The sequence below is a fragment of the Mastigoproctus giganteus genome, chromosome 4 (genome assembly GCF_048544385.1).
Source record: "Mastigoproctus giganteus isolate SK-2022 chromosome 4, ASM4854438v1, whole genome shotgun sequence".
Lineage (NCBI taxonomy): Eukaryota > Metazoa > Arthropoda > Arachnida > Uropygi > Thelyphonidae > Mastigoproctus > Mastigoproctus giganteus.
In genome coordinates this window covers 832020-855825 of record NC_143578.1, presented here as the reverse complement: position 1 = coordinate 855825, position 23806 = coordinate 832020, and the positions used below count along the sequence as shown (strand labels likewise).

General features: G+C 42.3%; 1 long non-coding RNA gene across 2 annotated transcripts in view; it reads left to right on the top strand.

Moving 5' to 3' along the window:
* Nucleotides 1-23580, top strand: part of LOC150086326 (uncharacterized) — a 35526-nt gene extending 11946 nt beyond the window's left edge. Inside the window, exons 2-3 of one of the 2 annotated variants that reach the window (XR_016546848.1) lie at nucleotides 8142-8258; nucleotides 23453-23491. This is a non-coding gene — a long non-coding RNA (uncharacterized LOC150086326). Of the gene's footprint in view, nucleotides 1-8141; nucleotides 8259-13164; nucleotides 13257-23452 lie in introns of those variants that run through there. The other variant, XR_016546849.1, reaches the window with a different exon arrangement.
* The last annotated feature ends 226 nt before the right edge of the window (nucleotides 23581-23806 follow it).

The following is a 23806-nucleotide window of genomic DNA, read 5'->3' as shown; positions in this document are numbered from 1 at the left end:
AATTGCTAGAATCTAGCTTCGCCAAAATTGAAAACTCAAAATCTGAGGGAACTAATAAAAATGTGGGCAAAGCGTACCCTAAGACCGTGATCAAAAAATGTGATCAGATCTCCAATACTGATGAAAAGAAAAACTCTCTTACATCGGATACCAGAGCAGTAAAGGTATATAAAAATCCTGATGCACAGGATACCTCAAACTTAAGTTCTCTGATCAATCAAGAAATTGTACAGGAATACTCTGATGTAGATAAAAATCTTGAAAAGGAACAAGCTTTGCCCAAGTCTGACTTGACACAAAACACTTCTTTTGTGGAAGGATTTGATTTTTCTGAACCTCTCGACCCAACAAGGGTATATAATGCAATTACAAAAATTAAAAGATCTCTAGGGGAATACTTAGCAGCCGAATCGAGTAAGGTAACAAAGGTTGCCTCTAATTGTATCCAGGGTTTATGGACAGATTTTGAGGCTGTAACTACTGCACTAATAATTGAGAATGAGCGTTTAAAAGTCAAGGCAGGGGAATTGCAAATAAGAGCAAACCTTTTTGAAAGCCTTTTTAAAGAAGATCCTAAAGTTACGTCTTATGCGGACGTTGTAAGAGAACACACTGGAACTTGGGCACAACGTCCGGGTGATCGGACTATCCCCTCAGGAGTTATTACTAAAGAACACAAAAGTGTATCTGAATCCAGAACTACAGAATATGATAAACCCAGGAACAAAAGTGTAGTTAGTAGTGATCCTAACAATATAATAATATTAAAGCTTTCACCTGACAGTTCAATATCCAGTGGTCAGGACATAAAAAACAAGGTCACAGCCACAATAAGGAAAGAGCACAGAAATATCAAGATTAAAAACATTAGATTGTTAAGAAACAATGGTGTTCTAGTCAAAACGACGAACTCTACACATGCAAAAACCATTTGCAATTCCACAACGCTGACTGGTGTTGGTCTGGCTATGGATAAACCCCGTTTGCAACGTCCCACGGTTATGATATACAATATCCCCAAGGATTATTCCAAAGAGGACATTGTAGAAGATCTCTACATTAAAAACTTGAAAGACTTTGGCTTTAGCTTTGAAGAGGTGAGGCAAGGAATCACTTTCAGGTTCGGTTCTGGTGCAGGAAATCGTGTTACTAACTGGGTCATTGGATTAGCTCCAAAAATATACAAATGCATAATGCAAAATGACCGTATTTTTCTGGCGTTCTCCTCACACAGGTTTCGTCATTTTACAGTTGTTTCTAAATGTTTTCGCTGTCTGGGGTATGGACATTCAGCGCAAAACTGTTCGCACAAAACAGTCTCGTGTGGCCATTGTGCAAATGGAGGCCACGTCTTCTCGGAATGCAGGCACAAAGAAGATCCACCAAAATGTGTCAACTGTAAGAGGAGAAATCGAGATTTTCAACATTCTGTTCGTGATAGCTGCTGTCCCGAATACATAAGAGCGGTGGAATTGACAGAAAAGAGAACACAATATGAATAATACGGCTAATCCAAATCCTCTTTTGAGTGTAAATTATTCTTACCAGGGCATTAAAATCCTGCAAATTAACGGCCAAAGAGCTAGAGCAGCTATGGACGAGATAAGGGTGGCGGCGTTTGAGAATAAAATGGATATTATTTGTATTCAGGAACCTTATTGCTCTGCACAAATTGATGGTAGAGCATTTAAGCTAATGGGCTTCCCAACTTCTGCAAGAATTGTGCATTCGCTTGACAGTTCGCCCAAGATAGCTATCGTCATTCTGAATAACGATTTGGTGGTCACCTCCATTTCTGGTGAGTGTTCTCAGAACGCAGTCTGTGTGCTTGTCTCCTCGAAATTTAGAAATTTCTTCATCGTTTCTCTCTATTGCCCGCCGTCAGAAGACTTCCAATTGGCTCTGCACAATATAGATAGATTATGTACAAAGTTTGCCTCGAAAAACTTGATAATTTCTGGTGATGTAAATGCAAAATCCAATATGTGGCATAGCGGATTTACCGACCCTCGTGGTTCGGCCCTGGAAGATATTATTCTTGCTCATGGACTTACTGTTCAAAATTTGCCTAATAAACCCTACACTTTTTCGACCGTCAACGGTGAAAGCAAATTTGATATTACTCTGACCACTGTCAAAATTGATTGTTGTATCTCTCATTGGGATGTTGTCCCAGAGTTAATCAACAGTGACCACTGTGGCATAGTTTACGGTCTTCTTCCTGGGCAGCGAGTCGATGACCTTCAACTTACTGATCTTAGGAGATTTTCTATTAAGACTATTAAATGGAACAAATTTAAAGATTTCCTCTCTGCTGTCTTTACGACAGAAATGATCGAATCCCTTAATATATTAATGGCTGAGGAGATTATAGATTTTGTTCAAACCCAGTTGTATCTGGCCACGGATTATGCAGCAAAGAAAAAACACAACAAGACAACTCCTGTCCCTTGGTGGAACTCAGATCTTGCAAATTTAAGATCGCAAGTTCAGAAAGCAAGGAAGGAATATCAAAAACACAGACATCTGTCTCAACAGGATGTTCAAGCACACAAGGATTCTTATAGAGATCTTCGAAGGAGATACCACAAAGAAATAGCTAATGCTAAAATAGATTATTGGCAAGGATTTGTCAAACAGGTTGGAAATTCAGAACCGTGGGGATTAGTTTACAAAATCTCCAGAAACAAATTAATCTGTGGAGAAGTGTACAATACAGTAAGAATAAACGGAGCAGAATCTGAGGACTGGAGCTCCACGGTACATGCTATAGTGTCAAGTCTGTTCCCTAAAGATATTCCAGAGTTGGATACATTGGAGCAAGACCAGATACGTCTTGAAAACAGTATGTATACGGGTTCAACTGATATTGAGTGTTTTAATCTGCTGGAGTTGGGTTCTGCCATAGCTAGACTAAAAACCAAAAAATGCCCCGGAATTGACCTTGTGGAGAATCTTGTTATTGTTAAGTTTTTCAACTTATACCCACAAGTACTGCTAAATCTCTTGAACAAATGCCTCCTGGAAGGACACTTTCCAAATCAGTGGAAATTGGCATTGCTCAAGATTCTTCACAAGACAGGGAAAAACACATCCGATCCCCATCCTTACAGGCCAATTTCCTTACTCGCTAATCCGGAAAAGTTATTTGAACATCTTTCGGCTCCCAGAATACTAAAGAAATTTGAGGAAAACCAACTATGCTCGAACTGTCAGTTTGGCTTCAAAAAAGGGAGGTCTACCGACGATGCAATTCTTACGTTGACGAACTTTATCCAGAATTCATCTTCTAAATATGTTTTGGCAATTTTTGTGGACTTTGAGGGCGCTTTCGACTCCCTCTGGTGTGAGAGTGCCCTCAGGTCTTTAAGGCTGGCTAAATGTGATAATTATGTGTACAGGGTACTGAGATCATACTTTAATGAGAGATACATCATGGTCAAGGCAAAGCATCTGTCTTACAAGGCCCAGGTTTTGAGAGGATGCCCCCAGGGGTCGGTGTTGGGGCCTCTCCTCTGGAATGCCGTACTAGATCAGTGGCTCACGAAAACACACGAGGATTCTCTAAAGGTGGCCTACGCCGATGATCTCGTGATTGCCATAGAAGGAAGGTCACGTAAGATACTAGAGGACAAAATCCAACCCATCTTAGATGATTTGGTGGCATGGGCTGACATCAACAAGCTCAAGATATCTCCGAGTAAAACAAATTTCATGACATTGAAAAACCACTTTAATTATGGAAGACCACCAAGAATTCAACTGAATGGTTTACAGATACCTTATGTTCCTCAAAACAAATATCTTGGCATAATTCTCGATGATAAATTAACCTTTCTCCCTCATGTCACCAAACTGAAGGAAAAAATTAGAAATTTTACTGCTTCGGTCATAAGAATCTGCAAAAGAGACTGGGGTTTGAATAAAAAGACCATGAAACTATATTATAAAGCAATATTTCTGCCTATAGTTTCGTACGGAGCAGGTATTTGGCACCAGAACATCGTTAAGGTGAAAATCAAAAATAAGCTACTCTCAATTCAAAGAACAGTGCTTCTGGCACTAAACAATGCCCCTCGTACAGTATCAAACAATGCCCTCCAAATTCTTGGAGGAGAACTGCCTTTAGATTTGTTTATCTTATACCGTGGCATGATTTATAAACATAAGAAAGGACTGCAGGTATCTATTATGGGAATTACAACCGACCCAGTTAGTAACTTAAAGACAGAACGGAAAAGATTATGGAGTGAAATGGTTAGTATTTGGCAAAGTAGATGGAATGAGTCTGTGCAAGGTGAAGTCACAAAGAAGTATATTGAAAATGTTGAGTTTGCTTCTACTCAACCTTCTGTTTCGTGGTTTGTACCAAGTATGTTTGCGACGTATTTATTAACAGGCCATGGATCTCTGAGGGCCAAACTTTTCGACAGAGGTTTGGAGCCGGATCCTTTTTGCACCTGTGGTCAAATGGAAGACTGGATCCATGTCTTACTGTTTTGTCCGCAATATGCAGACCATCGAGTATCGCTACTTAATCAGGTTCCAGGTCTAGCTGAGGACAATGTGAAAATACTAGTTGAGAACAAAACAAACTTGGAGACTTTCCAGACCTTTGCAGAATCGGTCTTTAAGAAAAGACTTCAACTAAGAACTCAAATCCAAAATCGAATATAAATCTGACAGCTGAGAAGTTAATATAAATGTTCGTATTCCATTAAACATAAATAGGATGACTTGTAAGATATGTAAATTGAATTGTATTACTAGGATTTAGAGTTAAAATTCTATTATCTTTTGTACAAATGTAAATATTTACTTCGCTAAGTTTATTGGAGTTTTCAAACTGGCTTGTATCTGCTGAGGCTTGAGTTTTTTTTTTTTTTTTTTTTTCGCTGGTTTCCAGGTTTGGGCAACCTGGGGACGGGATTGCTGGCACCCACCGGCATTGCACTATCTCCGGTGGGTGCGGGATTTGTGCCCAAGGCACTAAAGGCAATAGTAGACCCAGGCTTGGCTGCTTGTGCCTGGGGGCAGGCAGCAGCTGCCTAAATGTTGGCTGCTCCCTCAAGCGATAAAAAGCTTTGCAGAGTTTCTGCACCAAAACAGACGTGCAAGGTGGAGATGGGCTAAGGCCTAGGAGCCACCCTTGATACAGGTAAAACACACACACAAACACGTGTTCGTATACAATATAGTATATATATATTTATATATGTATAATGAAAATGCTATTGCATATAAAATTGTATATATATCTTCTCTGTAAGTTTTTTTTTTTTTATATAAACTGTAAAGAATTGTGTGTACAAATAAATGGAAAAAATGGAATGGAGACCTGGGTCAGGTCTGCGCGGGTAGCACAGTGGTATCGTCACCGTCCTCCCCACACCGGGTGGAAAAGGCCTGGGTTCGAATCCCGTCGATGACGCGAGGAACTTTAATGGGCTTTTTTCACTCCGTGGCTGAGTTAGTTGGTCTCAGGCGTAGATAGCAAGGTTTTTCTCCCCAGTAACTGGGGTTTTTTCGTCCAGCAAAACAGGCAAATCAACCATAGAACATACGCAATTTACAGACACAAATACGGGTTAATGTATTTAATTACGGGCAACCCTAAAATAATAATAATAATAATAATAGACCTGGGTCAGTCACTTCTCTCTCGCATAATCATCCCGGGTCTCTTCCGACTGCTGAAGCACACGTGTTCTTCGAAAAACGTGCGAGGCAGAAACTCCTTCGTTGCAAGAAGACATCCCTAACATCCTGGAATCTACGACCGTAGTTATGGCAAGCAACCCACTCGGTCTTCTCTCAGGATCTTGACTCTCGGGCACTTAAACAAGACGTGTTCCCAATTGTCCCGTGTCACACAAACGCTCATTGTGCGCTCAATGATCCCCATTAGGTTTAGCAAAAAACGAGCCGCGTCCACTAATAAAGAATGTGGATTGTAGTTTTGGATGAAACTGCTGAAAGGATTGGTCCCCTGCAGGCAGCAAACAGTGGCACATTTATTACGAAAATTATCAGAAAATGGCAGTCTAAATATAAAGGAAGGAAGTACAACGAAGGACAGATTTTGGCCGTCTGCGTGCCTGAAACAGAAGATCCTCATCGAAAGATCTCAAAACACAAGAAGGACGATACGGGAGTGAAGACAAGCACCGATACGTTCGTAGTTGTGAATTTTAAAGCAAAAAAAAAAAAAAAAATGAAAGCCCAACGTTTAAAGTGGACCAAAGGGCAGGCGAGTTGGTCTAACGACCGGTGCAAATGGGTCATCTTCTCTGATGAATCAAAATTCAACTTGCATGGTTCGGGCAGCCAGCAGGCTGTTAGAAGAAGAAGAGGAGGAGAATTTCATCCTGACTGTATCGCCTCCACAGTGTAACATTCTGCGTCTGAAATACGAAGGGCCGTATTTCACTCTTTGTGAATTTGTGGAGGGTACAATGGGTGCTGAGATGCTCAAGGACATTCTTGACAAAAAATTACTTTCCATGGTTAGAGACCATTATGTGGATGTTGCCAAATTTTCAGGATGACCTGCTGCACGTGATCGAGCCGAAACAGTAACCACTTCTTCAAAAATCAACAAACGTTTTAAATTTATGAAAAGTCTCGCTTAAATAAAGTAAATTATTTCTCTGTTTTTAATGTGCACACCTGCAAAAATGGGTGAAAGGTAAATAAATCAGAGCAATAACATTACCTAGAAACTGTCCACACCTCAATCACATTGCATCCAGTAATATTCTTCTTCTTCTTTCTCAGCTGCTTACCGGTGTGATTGACGCCACCATTTTTCGTGGAGTTATCTCTAATCCACGTGCTGACGCAGTACTAGCAACCCTTATGTACCTTCTCAATTGTCCAACCTGCGCTGTCTGAAGAATTCCTTCCGAAACAACCTTTTCAATTCATTGCCAATAGAGCACCCTGAGAAATACCCAGAAAGCAAAGCGGTGCAGAGCGAAGATCCTCTCTGAAGCGCGCAGCTTACTTCAACTAAAGAACAGGAGTACCCCGGATGAAAGTCCTCTGATAAAGAAGATGGACGAGATGTAATACTTTAATTGAGAAGAAATATCCTTTTCGAAATGAAAATGCAACACGAAGTCACTGCTGAACATTTACTTTTGTAAGAGAGTGTAAATATTTCTTATTGTAATATTTCTTTTGTCAATAATCACATTTTGTAAATGATCGCCGTTCTCGCACCACCTTTGTACACCCTCCAACCGGCGGCGCAGTAAAACGGATGAAAGCAAACAACATTTCCTACGATAGAAATAAACGCATTTAATGATCTCCAGTTCCTCGCATTGTGTGGGATGTTGTTTTCTGGACAAAAAACTCGGAAGAAACATCCAAGCAAATCTCGCCAGAGGTCGACCACCTCCCTTTCAGAACCCCCTCAAGTTCGTCGGGTGGTTGATCGGATTCGAGTTCAAATCGGGGCGAGAGGACGGTGGTATGCCACGCGCTGCGCCAGCCAGGGCCAACAATTGAGACTGTGAGAAGAGGTAACGGCAAAAGGACGTCGTTGAGGTTGGCCCTGAGACCAGTTTGAGGAAGGTTCATCCTCCTGCGTGTTTCCGAGGGGACAAATGCACGCATGGAATTCCTAACTTGGACTATACCCAAATCAGATTATTGTTTACACAGCAGTGGAGATTGTTTGAAATGTGTCGCGTACAGATTCAGAAGCCACAGGAGTGAAAAACTTCCCCCTCCCCCTTTCAGGGATCTGCGTCTGATGCCACCAACTGTTTCTGCCAAAATCGGAAAAGAATTTCGTACTCGTAATGGGTGACATCAGTTGCTTCATTACGAACTTTTTGCCAACCAAAGGGGATTTCGAGTGTCCACCCTCATTTCTGATTATTGCTTGCCAATAGATTCGGAGCGGTTGAAACCAAGAACTGTTGGTTAGATGGCGAAATATTTTAACAAGAGGAATGGCATAAAAGAGGAATGGACATAAAGGTTTATTGCAACTCAGATATTTACATTGCAACAAATGCAACGGCAGTTGCTATTTATTATTACTAATAATAAACGCTGCATGGGCAGCTTTCGTTTAATTTGTTTATTTTGATGCGAGGTGTGACATTTGTCTCTTTTACTGCTCACAGGTTCGAACCCGTCGCACGGATGGATGTGTTCTGCGGTGTCCAGGGTGATGTCAGATGTGCACAACACTCTTCTCCGAGTGGAGTCCCACGTTATACTCGTGGCGTCTTCGGACACAGGTACGTACTGACAACCAATGAAATTCGCAACACTGGACAGGCGAACCCCCTCTGCCCTTCCCGGTTAATTTTATTAATTGCTTCGTTAATTCGTTTTTATTTATTATTCGTGATATTTAATGGACTGGCGCAGCTTTTTATTATACGTTGAAATACGTAGTCACGGCCCTATGGAAGCACTTGCTTTCGGCAAGTTCGTGGTTGGGGATTCTGTAGTGGACCGGCGAGTCCGAAGGTGTTGTCACTCAGTGAAGATGCCGAGAAAGTGTCGTCTGACTGTATGGTGCATTGGATCCAGTGTGCTGCGAAATTTGAGCCAACTTAGGAAGGAACTGCGGTGTCCATTGGGAACTACGATGTCAATTGCGAATTGCGATGACGAGTGGGACCCTTACCTCCACCCATACTCATGGGTGCACGTAAAGGTCTTACTGCGCAGCTCGTACATCGCTTCAAACCTGGATATCGGAGAAATTTCATCCTCACCAATCATCGTGTTTCGCCTGCGATGGGTATTCAACGATCGAACAAAAAACCAATGAGCCTCCAACCCAAAATTTATACAGTTTGGGGAGATGTTGGCGCTGACAGGTTGGCGACCTGAGCAGAGGACTCGTCGCATCAGCGAAGGGTTGGAGTAACTGGACCATCTGAGATGCTTGTTTGACCAATCCAGCAAGTGTCCGAGTTAATCAAAATTGTACCCATCGGGTGTCAATCACGGATGGGGGGCATGTTTTGCCCCACTAAAGAGTGAGGGTCGAGTTTCCAACTTTCAACGTGTACCAGTTTCACTGGATGTCATCCTCAGTAGAAATACTCTCTCTCTCTCTCTCTCTCTCTCTCTCTCTCTCTCTCTCTCTCTCTCTCTCTCTCTCTCTCTCTCTCTCTCTCTCTTTCCCTCCCCAAACCTTACGCTTTAATAAATTGAATAATTTTTCCGTTAGCTCTCTGAGATGACCATACGAAGTCGAAGGAATTCGAAAGTGAAAGAATCAGGAACTCTGCACGCTGAGTGCCTTTGTGAAAAGGTTTACTGGTGCCCTCTCCAAGAAATAATCGAAGGCAGTTACTTTCTAACGATCAAAGTTATGGGCCGACAAGTTCTTAGTATTTATTTATTTATTTATTAGATCTGTTGATTGCTCTGCTCAAGAGCCACCACTGGACTGCAATAAGCTGGGGGAAGATGATATTAACATTTAAAGGTTAAATGTTAATATCGTCCATATAACCCTGGACACGTGTCCAGGGTTACATGGAGCCCATGATTGCTTAACCTGAAAGGTACAGAACATAGTGTTTTTTATTAACATGCTTGTAAGTTGTGCAATACCGAAGGGTCTCAATTTAAAGGATATTATTTTATCAAAAGTGCTGTAACTTACAAAAACATGAGAAATATATATAAAAATATAAAGGATTGAGGCAGTCCATCACCGGTCGTTGCCCATTGTATTACTTTACACTTGATTGTCGTAGTGCTCACAGCCAGGCATCTTTGGAATAATTGATTATTAATATCTTTATTGCAGGCAGTAATTGGTTACATGATTTCCTGATGCAATAATACCCACAACAGCGACAATGCTAGGGGTTTAACATTAAATAACTTATACAGGAAAAATTACTTAAAACATATATTAGGACATAAAACGTATAATTAAATATTTTACATATAAAATTAATATTAACATGTGAAATGAAGACACATGAAAAGCGATGGAAAGAGGATGGCAGTCACTCGGTTGAAGACGAAAGCTGGTCCCTGATGATGCGTCTTCTGTACGATTTGTCCTCTATCCACTCCTTGCAGACCACATACATCTCCTGGACGTTGTGGAGCTTCTCCCTGGCAGGAATCTATCGGCTGTCCTGAGCCTCCACGCCACACACACTGAGGGGGGAGGACTCTTAAGGGTTTTGGGGGGGGATCCTCCAATTGCACATCTGCCAAAAATTTGGAGTATTGACTTCACCCGCTATCATTTTAATTGACTCCAGCAAGTGGGGGACGAATATCCGTTTGGAGACTTTTCTGTAAGTTAAAATTTGGGTGATATCTGAAGTATGTATGAGTGGTGGCAGTTTATGCTTGAAGAGGACCCACCGAAGAAGCCAGTACTCATCAGATGAAATGGTTTTTAGCGTGGTTTTCGTTGCCGACGCCCAGATTTCCGACCCGTTGGTGATGGCTGGCTGCAGAAACCGGTATATGTATTGGAGCGTGTACTCAGGCGGCTCTGTGACACGAAGGAGGAGGTTTGGCAGGCCAACTTGCTCTGCAGACTTTGTAGTGAATGACTGCCACATGGTTTTTGAAACTGAGTTTAGGGTCGTATATAACGCCGAGATCTTTGTGCTTGATGACTGGGGTGATGGGGTTTCCGTGGATTTCCAGGTTTAATTGCGTTGGGTTTGATTTGAGGTAAAATACCATTTGTCCAGATTTTTTTGGATTTATCTTAAGAGAAAACTGTGCCGAGTATGTAATCAGATTCTTGAAGCTGTTGATAATGGTTTCAGAAACTGAATCAGGTCGGGCGGTTCCGTTGATCCGATAGAGGTGCTTCAAGTCGTCTGCATAACTGATAAATTCTCTTTGCTGGCAGAGGAATGGGTGGATGACAGCCGTAAAGAGGAGCCCTGAAAGAACTCCCCCCCCTGGGGTACACCTACACAAACTTTCCTTGTGTAAGATTTTTTATTCACAGTTAATTGAAGGACTCTGGTCGTAAGTAGCGACTTCAAGAATTTCAGTATATTGCCTTTTATCTGCTATCCATTCTCTCAAAGTTGCAGGAGGGGCTGGATATCCATGCTGTTGAATGCAGACTGGATATCCATGCTGTCGAATGCAGACTGAATATCCAGATGAACAATTGCCATCTCAGCTCTATCTTGTAGAGCCCCCAGAATGATGTTGGTGGTTTGCAGTAGGTTGGTAATGGTGGACCTCCGTTTCAAGGCATAGTGAATGTATGCCTTGAAGCTCGAAGTGGAGTCCAAAAGACAAGAAGGATTTTCGTCCCATTCCTATAATCTGCAATTTATTAAAATTGTTCGAGAAGGCTCTGCTGCCAATTCTTGTCATACGTTTTTTCCATTAAAGACCGCCATATTTACGAACTGTGATTCCAAAGAGATCAACTGTGACGAATTTAATGGACACCCTTATTTCGGATCCAAACGACTCTGAACGCCAAAGAACAGATTGATGTAATCTTTTTAGACGTTAAATATGCCTTCGACAATGTGTCAACCAATGCGTTGATGAAAATACTTGAAAGGCATTTCAAAATACAGGGACGCTTATTAAAAGTCATCGCTTCCATTTTCAAGCAAAGGCATTTGACAGTTGAAGATAAAACCTTCCAGTCGAACTACTTCATCAACAGAGGAGTCCCTAAGGTGACGCCCTGTTTGCACTGGTTTTTGCTCCCGCTTTGGACCCCTTCCTCTCTCCGCATTCTGATTGCAGCTCTTACGCAGATGATATTGTCGTCAATCGTTGGTCGTCACGTTGTCGTCACGACAACGTGACGACCAACAACAACAACGCCAACAGTGACGAGTCATCCACGAGGGCATTTATCCCATACTACCCCAACCTGTCACAACAGATCGGTAGAATCTTAAGATCCCATGGGATAAAGTGCATCCAACTACCAGGCAAGAAACTGCGTTCTTTCATTTCCAACGTAAAAACACCCGTCCCAACCCTTCTACAGAGCGGTTTGGTCTATCGCATCTCTTGCCGTGACTGCACGAGCTGCTATTTTGGAGAGACTGGACGTCGACTCGAGAAACGTCTCTCAGAACACAAAAGGGCGATCCGTTTGGCGGATATAGAACACTCAGCTATCGCCGAACATGTCTGGACAACCCACCACGACATCGACCCACACCGCGATGTCGTGGTTGTAGACAGGTCCCACCATTACCTGAGGCGTACCTGGTTGGAATCGCTAAATATAAAATGCTCGGATACCGCGTTGAACAGGAACAGTGGTTGTCAAGTTAACCCCATCACAGAGTCGGTAGTTCTATCGTTAGACAAACGCTGGCCACGTCACCACCATACGTCACAGCCACAAACATCAACAAACAATTAACCACGCGCCTCCCGCACCATCCTGGCAGTGCACATCTCTATTCCAACTGCCATTCAGTATTCAATCTGAGGAAGGCTGCCATCCAGCCGAAAGCTAATGTATTTATTGTAGTTTATTAATGCTCTGTGTAACAGAAATAAATTTTCTCATTATGTGCGTTAGTTGTATTTATTACAAATTTAATGCCTTTATATCTCTACTTTTGCTGTGTCACTGTCCATATGAGGATGTGCTTTATTTGCTCGCATTACATCTTATTTGTTGCATTATGTTTATGTACGACTTCTGTGTTTGCTGTCTAAGTTGTGCGAATGTATACAGTAGAGGCGCCCTCCTAGCTGAAGGCCGTTCACGATGGAAGCACACGCAATAAATCGAATAATAATAAGATGCCAAGAGAGGGGACCACTCTTTGGAGAAATAGATGCTAAGCGAGGTGACCAGTGACGGCTTCAGTTTATATTATTTTGCATTGATCGTGTCATGGGAAGCATCGCAGTGGCAATTTTCCTGCTGGTGGGTGGGGTGTTCTTGTGTCATAAGTGTAAGTTTGTGTGCACACAGAAATGGAAACGAAAGTAAGTTTTACTTTTTTTAATTTCTTAAAATTTGTAAACTTCGGATGCAAGAACTGAACCGCATTGTAAAAGCGCCCTCTTCCTTCCTTCCTTCCTTTTCAGACCCAACAGCAGTCTCGTGCACTGCAGAGGTGCTCTTCCAGCGTGGGCTTCCGACGATGCTTCTCGAGGAACAGCGAGGACTCGGGGTTATCGCTCGCAATTTCGGATCCGCAAAAGCGAGCCCTTTCGTCCCTAAGTTGCCGAGGTTGGTGGTGCTGTACTTCTCTGAGTCGCACGAGGCCACTACGAGGTTCTTACGTCAGGTACGCATTCATCTGCCTCTCTCACACGCGCGTTTCATCGTTAATGACGAATGAACCTAAAAATTATTGCCCTCCCCTGATTTTGTCCGCATTGGGTAGCCCTTGGGGGACGGAAGGTTCTGAGAGAAGTTCGATGTGTCGCTCGCTTTTTGCAAAAATAAATGAAGTCTTTATGGTGCGCGAAAAGTTGTGGAAGCGGTTGTGCCTGAGAATTTTCACAATCTCGGGGTTGGACATTTTTAAACCGGTGATAGGAAGAGGGTTACACGGTTTGGCGCTACGGAAACTGGTCCAGCAGTTCGTTGGCGTAGGTCTGGTCACGTGCTATTGTCGCTCGTTGGGTGCAGTTCATTCGCAATTGCGTCCACCTCCATCAAATCGGATTTTGCCGACGCAGTTGGAGAAAGGGAAGATGGAGGCTTCTCTCTTTTATAGCAGTTTCCCAAATAGCTTTCTATTAGATCGCTCCGATTCTATGAAAGAGACATTGAGAGGCCCGTTATTCTCTTCTTTTTTAATTGCATAACGCCCAAGTTTGGATCACTATTGAGTCGAGGGACGTGTCACGAAACACCTTCTTGTGTTTTCTGCATGTTTTGAATCTTACGCTCGATCGATGGCCCGAAAGTAAAGGTCATAAATGCATGGAACCTACACTTTTGCTACGTCGGTCTCATGTTAAAAAATAACTTCGAAATGTTAGTTTATCTCCCACTGTCGCTGGTTGCATACGTCTCTTATTTTGGAATCCGCCGCTGTAAATACCTTTCGTCCTTATCCAGGCCAATATCTCTTCCATTACTTCAGGCTGTCAGACCAAATTTTAAAGGGTGTTCCCTGAAGAATTTGAAAATTGGGCCTCCGGAGACAAGACACCTGCGAGGTGATCTGATTGAGGTGTATAAGGCCTTGAATGGGTTGAGCATGCTGAATGCTGATGGGATTCTTCGTCTTGCTCAGACTAAGAACCTGAAGGGGCATAAATTCAAATTGAGGAAAGACAGATGTGGGGAAGTTTCCCTTTAGCCAGAGGGTAGTTGGTTGTTGGAACAGACTTGCATCTTTTGTTATGGAAGTTGATAGCCTAAATAAATTTAAGGCTGAGCTGGACAGGCATTTGGAACGAATGGAGAGGTGAAATGGTTTTTTTTTTTTTTTTTTTTTGTCTGATGCTTCATAAACTTGCTTTGTTGCATCGTATGCCTCTACTACTACTACTACTACCTTCAATGGGAAATTCGATTATAATCACCCGCCTATTATAATCATCAATAATAACTATTCCCCTCCCCACCCCTTAGTCTCTGGAATGAAATACTCGGGTATCACCATAGCTACCTTCACAGCCCGATCGTAGCAGGCCCAAGGTTAAGAATTTTACTGGTCTCTTATCAAGATTTAAAAACAATATTGGGATCTTAATTTTAAGACTCTCCAAACATATTAGAATTGTTTGTTCGTCCCTGTGACCATGGACGGCTCCTTCGTGTGGTTCCAAATGGAAAACAAATATACCTATCAGTCAAAATGAATTATTCTCCAGAGATTAATTCGCAGCTTGCTTCGTTAAGATCTGCAGAACTGTGCCTTTGGACCTCAATGTTTACAAAGGATTGTGTTGCAGAATTAAGAGGAAAATCGCCTCGGGGTTATTTGGGTATTATCAATCTAAACGCAGATTAAGAGACTGAAAAGCTCAAATGGATCAATTCCAATCTCCAACAACCTCTCCAATAATTTTTCTAGTTCTTCCTTGAAATTATTCAAACTATTCTACAACGGATTCAACTATTCTTCATCAGATGAAACTTTGTTCCGAAAATCAACCACCATCTCCTTGAAGACAAACTTCCACAGATCTATTCTGAAGCCATCGTTCCTTAATCTGAATTGATGTCCCCTCATGCGCATGCTCTGAGAAAGAGAAAGAATTCCATCAGCATTGAGCTTGATTAATCCATTCAAAGCTTTAAAAACCTCAATCAGATCAGGTTGCAGGCGCTTAGCGTCGAGAATTTGCAATTTGTAGAACTTAACCTTTCTTGTGTTGCAATTATCAGAACATAAAGGTTTCTTGGTAAGAGAACCCCTTTGTTCCCCTCACCAATCTCGTTGCCCTTCTTTGTACTTGTTCTAGCAACTCTACATCCTTCCTAAGATGAGGTCTCTAAACCTGAATGCAGTACTTAAGATGTAGCCTGACGATTGTACAAAGGGATAATCACCTCCTTATTCCTGCTAGAAAAATTCCTGTATATCATTGGCAAGACCCCATGACCTGTTCTTCCAGCATGTCTGCACTGCTCAGAGAACTTCATATCTGACTGCACAATCATCCCCAGGCGTTTCTCATTTTCCACCAGTGAATGTAGGTACCATATAGTTGGTATGTTTTTCTAGGATTACTGCTACCCATTTGCACTACCTTTCATTTGTCAATGTTAAACTTCAACTTCCATTTTTCAGCTCATCTCCTCATACCTAGATTAATGGGATTAACTGGAAACATTCGTATTATTTGCATAATTAAAGTTTCAGCGTAATATACCTTCTTCAGTATAATCGATAAATATTGAATACAACAATGAGCCCAGAACTAAACTCCAGAACTCTCCAGTAACAACATTTGTCCACGAAGAGCGATGCCCATTGATAATCACTCTCTGTCTTCTCTCACCCAACCATCCCTTTATCCATTGTGCAACTTACCCTTAAAGCCATACCTCTCCAATACCCTCCCTGCTCTTTTCTTCAAGAAAAGTAGTTAGTGTTTAGCTCCAGTTCTTACAAATCTCTTCAATTACTGTCTTCTTCGTGGCTGTTACTCTTCATCGTTCAAAGAGGGTTATATCATCCCGATTTATAAAAAAACTGGGTGATAAAGCTAAGCGTAATAACTACCGACCTATTACCATACTAAATACAATTGGGGAAATTTTGAACTCTTTCTTTATAAATAAATTAGTTCCTATCTTCACCCTTTTATCAATAATCATCAGTATGCCTTTCTTCCCAGGAAATCAACTGTTTTAAATCTATCTTTGTTTTCTCATTTCTTACACGCTAATTTGGACAAAGGAAACAAACTGATTTGCTTTTGTTTGATATTTCACACGCATTTGACTCTGTCCACATCGACCTTTTGCTGTTCAAGCTGTCATCTTATGGTCTACGATCCCCTTTAGTAGATTTGCTTGAATCAATGCTTAGAAATCGTAAATTATCCGTAATAATTGATGGTACTTCAACTCCGTTTGCTGTTTCGCAAGGTGTTCCTCGAGGCTCATCATTGGGTCCGCTCTGCTTTATTGTTTATGCTAACGATCTGTCAACCTTATTTCAGTCCGTTAAGGTTGAGTGGCAACTCTATGCAGATGATATTAAATTTACAAAGTTATTTTTTCTTCATCTGACGGCGATGAACTCCAGTCCGGTCTTGATCCCCTCTCACTTTGGCTCAATAAAAATAACTTGTTTCTAAACCCGTTAAAATGTAAATTATGTCGCTTTTCCTCGAATCGTGTAGTTAGACCCTCCATCCTTACTGATTATTATATTGAAAACTCCTTAATTGCAAGTACTGATACGCTCAATGATTTAGGTGTCGTATTTCGATCTGACCTTCATCCCTCTTCCCGCGTCCATCATGTAATATCTCACACTTTTAAGGTTCTTGGATTAATCAAGCGTTCTTCCTCTGTTTTCAAGAGTGACAAAGTTCTAATTCAACCCTTCAAGCAGCTTGCACTTCCTATTTTTGATTACTATTTGGTCCCCACAACAGGAATATCTTTCTCACAGACTTGAGAGAATTCAAATTAAATTCATTAAATTCTTACTCTATCGAAATCACATTGCCTTTCACCGTCGAAATTATGGAGATCTTTGTGGTCACTTCAGAATCATTCCTCTCCACTCTAGACGACAACTCCATGGGTCTCTTTTTGTCTACAATATCGTAAACTCTGTTATCGATTCTCCATCTCTTCTTGAACAAATACCTTTCGCTATATACCCCGTTTGAATTCTCGTTATAAAATTGATTTCTCGCTGCCTGTCCGCCCCTCGTCCTCATCACTTATTTGGTAGTCCTCTGTTTGGTTTCCTTCGGGTAATGAATAAGTGCAATATTGATTTTACTCTTAATCCATCTATCTATAAGAATTTGCTCCTTACTCAACTCTGTTTTCTTAATGTAAATTTTGTATATATTTTAATTCTAGTTTTGTATTGATTATAACTGTTTTGGATTTTCTGTAACTCCTAGCGTTCTCACCTTTATTTAGAGTCTGTGTGCCCCGTGGGTGAGAAACGTGTATATAAATAAGGAGGATTGCGCGTGCGCGTGCGCGTGCGCGTACCGTGGTGAACATGTGTTCGAAGGTGCTCCAGAAATTTATCAGTTTTAAATGGTTCTGTAAAGCTATTCAGTGGTGATTTTTCGTCTACCAGGGACTAAACTCATAGAGGATCTCTAGATCTGGACACGCTGCATCAGGTCGTCAAATTCAAGGTAATTTTAATAATTTTTATCGTTGTTTCCACCTCTGACAAAGAAAGTGACTCTCTCCAGTTCAGTCGCGGACAAGGTCAGCGCAACCCCCCGTTGATCGTCTCCTGCCAAAGCTAGCCGCCCCAGGGCACACTTTCGAAGTGACCTTCCTATAGTTCACTCAGTTTAACGTAAAAACGCGGAAGGTATTTTAATCCTTCACTGACCCTCTTAAGCCCGCTTTGACATTACATTTCAGTTTATTCAGCATGGGCGAAAATCTGTTGTGTACCGGATGTCTCAAGCAAGCAGATTTTCTACTTGTATGTTCTTCCTGTAAGCAGGTATGTCTCTGCGGGCCCTGTAGCCCATATTCGGATGTAAAAAAGCTCGCAAAGAAAATTAAACTTGCATGGAAATGTGATGTCTGCAAAACGAACAATAATGACAGCGATAAAGTAGACACAGCGCATCCCACCTTTTACAGAAAACATTCGGAACAGACTGATCCTATTGGCTGTGATGAGCTGAGAGTCCTTGTAAACCCAATTCAAGTCGCCATTACGGAATTGGTATCCGGACTAGATCAGTTAAAAGATTCTCACATGCGTCTGACAGAGAACGTAGTCGCAAAACTCGAACATCAGCATAAAATGACTACAGAAAGTAATTCCACCGTCATAGAAGCGATCGTCAGCAGTTCCGAAATTGTGATGTCAAGAGTCAACTGCATGGAAAACGAGCTAAGGAACCTCCAGGAGACCTCATCCGACGTCATTTCGAAAATGGAATTCGGCTTCAGCATGATGAAAGGGAACCTTGCAGAACTGCATGATAACGTCACATTTCTGCACCGATGTAACAAGGACATCAAGCTCATTCTTCTAGACATCTACAATAAAATCGAACTGAATAAGTCCGAGGATTCTAGAGAGCTTGTAAACCTTCTCAACGGGCAGGACCTTATTAAGATTTATAAAAATTATGAAAAGACCAATATCGTGTTAATTTGTCCTGAGTGTAAAACGAAATCTAGTCACGTTCCTTCCGCTACAAATCCCAGAAGAAGCGACTCCGCTGAGGCCTCGATCGACATCCTTGATCAGGCCGAATCCACTGGTCTCCAACAGACCCCATCAGAAGGCGAGAACGAACAGTGTTCTTCCCAAGGAAAAAAATCATTCTCGATCACAGGAAAAGACAACGGATGAAGATCATCCCCCACACAGGATCAATACCAAGCGATTTCCCCCTCCTGGAGAACCAGCGTCTGAACTCCACACCTGCTCTTACCCCTCCTCACATAAATCACAGAAGGACAGTACCACCCATTTTCTCCCGTCTCGGATACAAAACCATTCCGTCCAAGACTCAGAAGTAAGCCGATGTGCTACATTTGCAAACGTCCTTAAATCTAATAATTCAACTGTCCGCACACCTTGGAAGAACGCCCCCAGCATACGGGTCAGACCGCACGAACCGCAGGAAGAGGAGCAACGAATTCCCAGCGTGCAAAGTCTACAATCCGAGGCACTGGAGCTCTCCTATCAACCAAATCGCACCCAGAAATTTCTGAACCACAGCAAAACATCCCGAAATTATTCATCTCGCCCCCACATCGAAGAAACAACCAAACCAAGACCCCCAAAATCTCCTAAGAAGATGACACCGTGCAAAGAGAAGCAGAAATACACAAAAAATCAAGTAACTGCACCACAGAAGCCAAACTACAACATGAAGCCCACAGTCGGGACTGCTAACTCAACGAAAATACATGCAATTCCACTAAAAATCTCTACACATGAAAAATCAATTTTTGTCTCCAGGCTTTCTCCACAGACAACTGTTGAACAGATGTGGTCTTATTTAAATGAAGACTTAGGCATAGACACAGAAGTTACCAGGCTCACGACCAAACAACCATACTATGCATCATTCAAAATCACTACAGCAGAATCAAACTACAAACTACTCAGCCTTGCATCCTCTTGGCCTGCAGGGGCACTAGTCAAACACTTCTACGCTACAAAGCGTACCTCTACCTCGATGCGGTATCCCCAACGTATTGAAACCACAAATAATGAAAGGAAAACCTGACTCAGACTCGCCACTAAGTCTAAGGTTGGGGAAGAACATTCCGGTTATACCGAACAAGACCTTAAAGGTTCAAACTCTCTCACAGAAGCTTTCCAGCGACATGATCTCCCGCCACTAACGCCTGAGGGAAGACATATGAAGATTGAAGTGAGAACTACCTCCAGAACGAACGATAGACGATTGATGAAGGCCATCAGAGCTCCAACAAGGACATACATCCAAACTTCCTTAATGTGCACAATTTTCTATCAAAATACTAGAAGTCTGAGAAATAAACTTCAGACAATGGAAATTCTTCTCTTGTCAGGGTTGTATGACATCATCTGTATCACAGAGACATGGCTGTCCCCCAATGAAGAAGACCTCGCATTCTCTCAACCCACTTGCTTCTCGGGCATTTTTGCCTCCAGGGAACGGACGACTGGTGGAGGCGTAGGCATTCTCTACAACACCCAAAAATTCTCACTGACTAGCTCAGCCACTCTAAAAACAGAACTGTTTGAAGCTGCAAGAGTCTCACTCAGTATTCAAGGCCACAGATTTGACGTGTGCACAGTCTACATCCCCCCCTCCCACAGTAAAGAACACTTTACAAGAGATTTCTAACTGGATCATTAATCAATGCCACCCTAAAGCAACATTACTAGTGTGTGGAGACTTTAATATCAGCTCAGGCCAACACACTCTTCGCAAATTGTTATCTTCTAATCTGGCTTCAGTAGGTCTGACCCTCCAGAATTTTTCCCCTACCAGAGGCGCTAACCTGTTAGACCTAATATTTGCAACAGACACCCTCACCGTAGACAGCCAACCGGAAACAGCCTTCATGTCAGACCATCTACCAGTAGCCCTCATTCTTCCAATCACTTCCAGGACATCCTGGCAACACCCAGCACCAGTTAAGAAGACAGTGATTAGCCCTTCTCTCCTCAATCCAGAGAAATGCTGCTTTGCAGCATCCATTTTTCCTTGGGAAGCCCTAACCCAATGTCATCCACAGCTCGGGCTGCACTTTCTTACCTGCTGGCTGCAGTCTATTGCTCGAACTGCAGCGTCAAAAACAGTTTCAATCTCCTGTCGAAGCAAAGCATGGTGGACCCAAGATCTCAGCCTTAAATTTCAGAATAAACAACGCCTACATGCAAAATGGAAAGAAAAATTAGACCCACTAGACAGAATTGCATACTCAAGAGCCCGCGCCCAGTTCAATAGAAGCAAATCTGAAGCCATTAAAGCCTATATCGACAAAACAATCAAGATCGGGAAAGCACCGTTTAAGCCAAGGCATGACGAATTCCCTCAACAACTTAATCAATTGAATGGCTAGACTACATCACAAGATTTAAGCCAAAGTCAGCGTCAGACTTTAAGAGCATTCACAACAGTTGTCAGCGAGATGTCCTCGCTTCCATCATCATCACAAAAAGAGAGCTTATCCAGGCCATTAATGATATCCCACCAACATCTTGCACTGGATATGATGGGGTCCCACAATTCATTCTTAAGAGCGTTAGTGTATTCATCATTGATGCACTCCTAGGTATCTTCAATGGAATCCTCACAACGCAAAGTTTCCCAACAGCCTGGAATCAATATATTGTCCGACCAATCCCCAAAACACAAGGAGCGACATCAATTTCACAATTCAGGCCAATAATGAAAGCCTCATGTCTCCTCAAAGTCATGGAGAAGTGCCTTCTTCCCATCCTAACCAACCAGGTTCTGTCATGTGAATCACCATACATTCACTATGCCTTGAAACGCAGGTCCACTATTACCAACCTACTGCAAACCACCAACACCATTCTGGGGGCATTACAAGATAGGGCTGAGATGGCAATTGTGTATCTGGATATCCAGTCCGCATTCGACAGCATAGACATCCAGCCCCTCCTGCAACTTTGTGAGGATGGATACCAAATAAAAGGCAATATACTGGAATTCTTGAAGTCGCTACTTACGACCAGGGTCCTTCACCTGACTGTGAATAAAAAATCTTTCACAAGGAAAGTTAGTGTAGGTGTACCCCAGGGCGGAGTTCTCTGAGGGCTCCTCTTTACGGCTGCCATCCACCCATTCCTGTGTCAGCAAACAGAATTTATCAGTTATGCAGACGACTTGAAGCTCCTCTATCGGATCAACGGGACCGCCCGCCCCGATTCTGTTTCTGAAACCATTATCAACAGCCTTAAGAATCTGATTACATACTTGGCACAGTTCTCTCTTAAAATAAATCCAAAAAAATCTGCACAAATGGTATTTTCCCTCAAATCAAACCCAACGCAACTAAACCTGGAAATCCACGGAACCCCCATCACCCCAGTCATCAAGCACAAAGATCTCGGCGTTATATTCGACCCTAAACTCAGTTTCAAACACCATGTTGCAGACATTCATAACAAGGTATGCAGGGCAAGATGGCTTGCCAAACAACACCTCCTTCATGTCACAGAGCCTGAGTACACGCTCCAATACGTATACCGGTTTCTGCAGCCAGTCATCACCTACGGGTCAGAAATCTGGGCGTCGGCAACGAAAACCACGCTAAAAATCATCGCATCTGATGAGTACTGGCTTCTTCGGTGGGTCCTCTTCAAACATAAACTGCCCCCACTCACACATACTTCAGATATCATCCAACTACTAAACTACAGAAAAGTCTCCAAACGGATATTTGACCTCCGCTTGCTTGTGTCAATTAAAATGATAGCGGGGGAAGTCAATACGCCAAATTTTTGGCAGATGTGCAATTGAAGGATCCCCCCAAAACCCTTAAGAGCCCTCCCCTCTCTTCAGTCTGTGGCGTGGAGGCTGAGAATAGGGGATAGATTCCTGCCCATGGAGATGTTCCACAACGTCCAGGAGATAGATGTGGACTACAAAAAGTTCATAAAGGACAAATCGTACAGAAGACGCATCATCAGGGACCAGCTTTCGTCTTCAACCGAGTGACTGCCATCGTCTTTTCATATGTTTTCATTTCCCATGTTAATATCAATTTTAAATGTAAAATATGTAATTATACGTTTATTGTCTTATGTAATTTTACCTGTATTAGTTATTTAATGTGAAACCCCTAGCATTGTCGCTGTTGTGGGTAACATTGCATCAGGCAATCATGTATCCAATCACTGCCTGCAATAAAAGATATTTATTATAAATAAATTAGATAGATCCACCGCAGGTTCCTTTCCTACGTTTAACTTCAACAATTTCTCCTCCACCTTGCACAAAATCATTAACCACCCTGTTACAGTTTGATAAACTTCTGTTCTCCGCTACCCTACAGAATTCCTCACGTGTGAATGCAAAAAAACATTCATTTAGTTTGTTAGCTACCCGTGCAGGATCATCAACGGTTGAATCATCGATATCAAGTGGACCAATTTGGTCCAACCTCTTCTCTGCTACTGTTAAGAGAACAAAGAAACCTTTGCCGCTTTACTTTGCCTTCTTTACAAAGAAAGGGGGTAAGTGCACGTATAAACAAAGGGTTAATTGCGTGAATAAAAATACCCCACGTTTCTCGCGGTGCATTTTTATGCATTGAACCGTATTGGACCATCCGAACAGATAATACTGAAATATTTTAATATTTCCCCACCAGGTGCCGTTGAATTCGAAGTTCTTCATCAGCTGGTTGGTTTTCTTGAACGACGTCCTCGACTTCTCCCTCGTGTCCGCAGAATTCGCGAACCTGGATGGACTGCACAACGCCTTCTTCATTAAAGTGCACGTGCTGACAGCGAATACCCCCGAACAGGTGAGTGAGTTAGACACGGACCATCGCGCTGCACCGAACCTCGTTTTTCATCCGGTAAATGTGGACATCAGACACGCGGCGCTCTGACGCATTAGACCCGGGTGCCACTTGTTTTCAAGAAGCCCCTTCTTAATTCTTACACCTTCTCTCTTTATTTTTTATTTATTTTATTTATTTTATTTTATTAACAACAAGATA